We start from the raw sequence: 5,087 nt of genomic DNA, 5'->3' as shown, positions 1-5,087 counted from the left end.
CAGACATTCCCTCATACTGTTACAGTATTTATGAAATTCCTATGCTGCCCTTCATCCGGGGGTCACAGGGCAGCTTACAATATAAAACACACAGCAGCAATGCGCAAAAGCAGTGCACCCAGTGTGTCGTCTCCACCTCCCCATTTTGCACTTCTATTTCCCCTTTCTACAACCAGGGACACACTTGGGTAATAGGGCATCTTGAGTGAGGACAATATTTGGCGCCCCTACTAACTTTTGAGTAGATATGCATCATGCAGGGTTACCAGATTTTTTTCAATGAATCCGGGGACACTCTAAATAAATAAATACTACACGTTTGGGACGTTGATGCTGCAGCGATGGCGGTGGCAGAGGGCCTGCTGCCACCTTGACCTCAACCACCATGTTCGAGGCTTCTATCTCCTTTCTCCATGAGCCTGGGCAGCCCCTGAGTTGGTTCTTCGGTGGTGTGCAGTGGGTCAAGCATGGAAGGCAGAGAAGGAGGGCCGAGAGCGGTGGCAGCGGCAAGGCTCGGGCAGCGTGATGCCTCCCTTCCCATTGGAGCAGCCTCAATGCCATTCCTACTTGCATGCAAGCAGGAGGGGGCACGGATCCCTCAGCTGAGAAGGGAGGCTTCCCCTTGCCTAACTGAGAGATTCCTGCCCCCTCCTGCTTGCACACAAGCTTTGATAGGCAGTGTGAAGCCTCCCTTCACAGCTTAGTTGCTGGGGTCTGAGAAGGTGGAGACAGCCCGGAAGCTGCATCTTAGAGCCCCTGCACCACCATAATATGGGGACTTCCAAGCAGCTCCTGAAGCCAGCCAGAGCCAACTGCTCCAGGCTGCTGAGACTGCCGCTGCTGCGTTTCCAGGGGAGATTAGAGGAAATCCGGGGACATTCCGGGGATGGAATTTGTCCGGGGACTTATTTGCAAATCCAGGGACTGTCCCTGGGAAACAGGGATGTCTGGTAACCCTAAATAGGTGGCATTATAACTACTACTACTACTAGTAGTAGTAGTAGAGCAGAGACATCACCTTGCCTACAAAGGTCCGTATAGTTAAAGCTATGGTTTTCCCAGTAGTGATGTATGGAAGTGAGAGCTGGACCATAAAGAAGGCTGATCGCCGAAGAATTGATGCTTTTGAATTATGGTGCTGGAGGAGACTCTTGAGAGTCCCATGGACTGCAAGAAGACCAAACCTATCCATTCTTAAGGAAATCAGCCCTGAGTGCTCACTGGAAGGACAGATCGTGAAGCTGAGGCTCCAATACTTTGGCCACCTCATGAGAAGAGAAGACTCCCTGGAAAAGAGCCTGATGTTGGGAAAGATGGAGGGCACTAGGAGAAGGGGACGACAGAGGACGAGATGGTTGGACAGTGTTCTCAAAGCTACAAACATGAGTTTGACCAAACTGCGGGAGGCAGTGCAAGACAGGAGTGCCTGACGTGCTCTGGTCCATGGGGTCACAAAGAGTCGGACACGACTAAACGACTAAACACTACTACTACTACTATTTTGCACCTCCTCAGTTTGACACCCTGTGTAGGGAACTGCTTGCACCACCCTAATTCTGTTGCAACATGTTTTTGTTTTGTTTTTAAAGGTGTTTTTTTTAAAAAAAAAACCACTTTGAAATGACCGAAGGGCAGCAACGACGACATCAAATCAGATTTCTTTAAAGGAAAATGCGAAAGAATAAAACTGTGCAAGTTATGTGCTAAGAAATAGTACAGTTAAATATATGGGGAGACAAAAAGATCAAAACTAGATCCCATCTCAGGAAAAGCAGGGCAACATGTTATTTCCACACGCACATCTGTGTGTCCAGGGGAAGACTTTGGTAATCTCTCCATCATATGGCACCCTGTGCAAGGCCAAAATTTGGTGCTCCCAAATGGATTTTCTATGTTATGGGTCTTCTCCATTTGGTGCCCCCTCAGCTAGGCACCCTGTGCGGGGGAAATCTGGCACTGCTATGTCAATGGTTCTTTGAAATGCCATTTCCTTGCCTTTCCCTTTGCTCAGTGTCCTGCACTAGCTGCCAAACAGGTGGACCCATCTTTTGCTTGCCAGGAGTACAGGACCTCTGTCAGCAAATATACGGTATGCAGCAGCTTGGAAAGCTTAGTTGGTTAGAGCATGGTGCTGATAAAGCCAAGGATGCAGGTTCAATCCTTGTATAGGACAGCAGCATATTCCTGCATTGCAGGGGGTTGGACTGATCGATGATCCTCAGGGTCCCTTCCAACTCTACAATTCAATGACTCTATTTAATTTAGGGGGGGGGGATATTAGAAACACTAATGAGGCTCTCGGGATGAAAAGCAGGTTGTATGGCCGGGGAGAGTTTTGTAATTCGCAAAATACAAAGACTAATCTTCCTATTAAAATGAGGTTTTTGCTTTGCCTTGCCTTGCCTACTGAAGTATAATAACCTTGCTTGTAGAAGACTTTTCTGAGCACAACAGAAGATCCCAACAGGCAGAGAGGAAGGAAAGGACATTACAACACACCGATCTTGAGCTAACATGACCTCTGACAGGGAGGCGAGAATTAACCATCAGAGCCCAGTGTCCTTATGCCAACACATTGCTTATTATTTTAATCCTGGATTCAATACAACTAGGACAAAAGCCGTTCTGGACCCTGCAATCTATTTTTGTTGCAATGCAAGAGGGCAGACACTGGGCAAGCTGAGCAGAAATATATATATGTGTGTACACAACATGTGTTAACACCAGTCAAATCCCTTACAGGGACTTCTGCACTCGTAAGATGTTTATAGACCCCTAACACATTTTGAGCTTTGTTATTTGTTATTCCAGGCGACAGCTGCGTTCCAGGAGAAAATAAAGCAGCATTATTCGGGGCTAGGGCAGTGTTTCTCAACCTTTTTGGGCCACGGCACACTTGTTCCGTGAAAAAAATCACGGGGCACACCACCATTTAAAAAGTTAAAAAATTTAACTCTGTGCCGCCCTATATTATAATTATGACTGTAAGAAACACTTGCCAAATATTGCTTTCCGGTGGGTTAGTGCTATGTCTTGGCGGCCGCCAGGCTCGTTTGCACTGAGCTTTGGGAAAGAGGAGGAGAAATATTGCTTTCCGGCGGGTCAGTGTTATATATTGGCGGCCGCTAGGCACGTGACAATGCAAATCGCCCTTCTCGTCGCCGCACGTCGCGGCACACCAGCCAGCGTCTCGCGGCACACTAGTGTGTTGCGGAACAGTGGTTGAGAAACGCTGGGCTAGGGCATAAATGGTCTCCCCTCTTGACTAGAAGTCTGCCCATCATCAAATACCTAACCACTGCTGCACAGAATTGAGAGAATGACAGGTGATTGTGGCTGCATTGTTAAGACTCTAGGGCTTGAGAGATGAGGCTCAAATCGACACTCAGCTGCGAAGTTCGCTGGGGGACCTTTGGCCAATGACAACATTTCAGGTTAACCCACCTCACAGATAGGTTGTACTCCAGTGGCAGCTGGCCCAAGGATTTTATAGGCCTCTCTTCAACCCCATCCCGTCCCTCCTCCCATGCCGTCTCCCCACTTAAATCTCTTTCTAGCCTATCCTTACAAGTGTTTGCAGGCCAGGTGTAAAACACAAGACTTGGGTCACATTCACACATACATCCAAAGCACATCACTCCCCCCCCCCAAAAAAATCTGGGAACTCTTGTTTGTGAAGCGTTGCTCCCATGATTCTTTGGGGGCAGCCATGACAGTTGAAGTGCTATCATCTGTCTGATTCCCAGCAAAGGCTGGTTGTTAGGAGGGCCAAAGATGTCCTCTGGACCTCTGGTGGGGCTCAGCTGGCAACACTCCAGCACAAATTATGAAGAAGTGGTCTGGCTTTTATAGAGGACTCAACCCAAGGGACCCAGAAGTTGTTGCAGACTTGAGCACACTATGCTCTGTGGTTGAGAAATGGCTCAGTTCTGCAGTGCCTTGTGAAAACCCGTCCCCTTTTCTCAATCGCCAGAACTGGGTGTTCCTGCACCTCTGCTTGCCCCAAAAGCCTGTCGATCCCCACCTCCCCTGCTCCAGTCGCTCTCACAGCCCACTCTTGCAAAAAAAAAACACCTCGAATTGCCACATGCCATGCAAATTGCCACATGCCATATGGAGGCACAATGGTTGCAGCCCTTCTGCAAGGCAGAAGTCGCTTGTGCAATTCCTTAGGGCTGCAAACCCTCCACTCTGTTCCAGTTGGGAGAAACGCATGTGGCAGATGCCAGCTTCGATCCCTGCCACATCCAGATAAAACATCTCCACGGCCCTAAGGAAGACCTTTGCTTGAAATGTGAAGGAGGAAGGAATCACAGGCCTGACTCAGTCGGAAAGGGCCTTTTTACAGCCTGTATCCCCCTTGTAAGTTGCATCACTGCTGGGTGAGTGATCCTTTCAAGCAACTAGGCATGGAAACTGTATAAATCCTCCTCCTCCTCTCCATCTTTCAGGCCACACAGATATGCCCAGACCCAAGGGGAAGGGTTGTAGCTCAGCGGCAGATAATCCACTTTGCAAGCAGAAGATCCCCAAAATCTCCAGGAAAAACATCCCCTGCCTGAAACCTTGCAGAGCTGCTGCTCGTTAGTGGAGATGACACTGGGCTAGATGTGCTAACGCTCAGAGTATAAGGCTGCTTCCTCTGCTTCTAAACAAAATGTTATGGGCTAGTTGCTTTTTGTAGAAACGTAGCGTTGGGAGGTGCCCCCCAAGGTCATCTAGCTCAACCCACCCTCACAATGCAGGAATCCCAGGTGCACAGAACTTTTGCCCTCCCCCCCAGCTGCTGCTGAACTACAACTCCCAGTACCCCTGACCATAGGGGCCAACTCACTGGGGCCGATGGGAGTTGTAGTTCAGTGACGGAAAGAGAGGCAAAGGTCCCCCACTCTTTGTATACACTACCTGTGCTCCTGCTGCCTTGATTTGCACAATATTGCTGTGGCCGTGCACAGCGGGTGGGGTGGAAGGTTTACTCCGCCCGCAGGGTGCCTCTCTCAGCCTTACCGCAACTGCTTGAAGGGACGCACACACACACACACACACACACACACACAAAATCCTGGATCCAAAGGACAGAGGACGAG

The sequence above is a fragment of the Zootoca vivipara genome, chromosome 6, assembly GCF_963506605.1.
Source record: "Zootoca vivipara chromosome 6, rZooViv1.1, whole genome shotgun sequence".
Taxonomy (NCBI): Eukaryota; Metazoa; Chordata; class Lepidosauria; order Squamata; family Lacertidae; genus Zootoca; species Zootoca vivipara.
Note: the sequence above shows the minus strand (reverse complement) of the source record.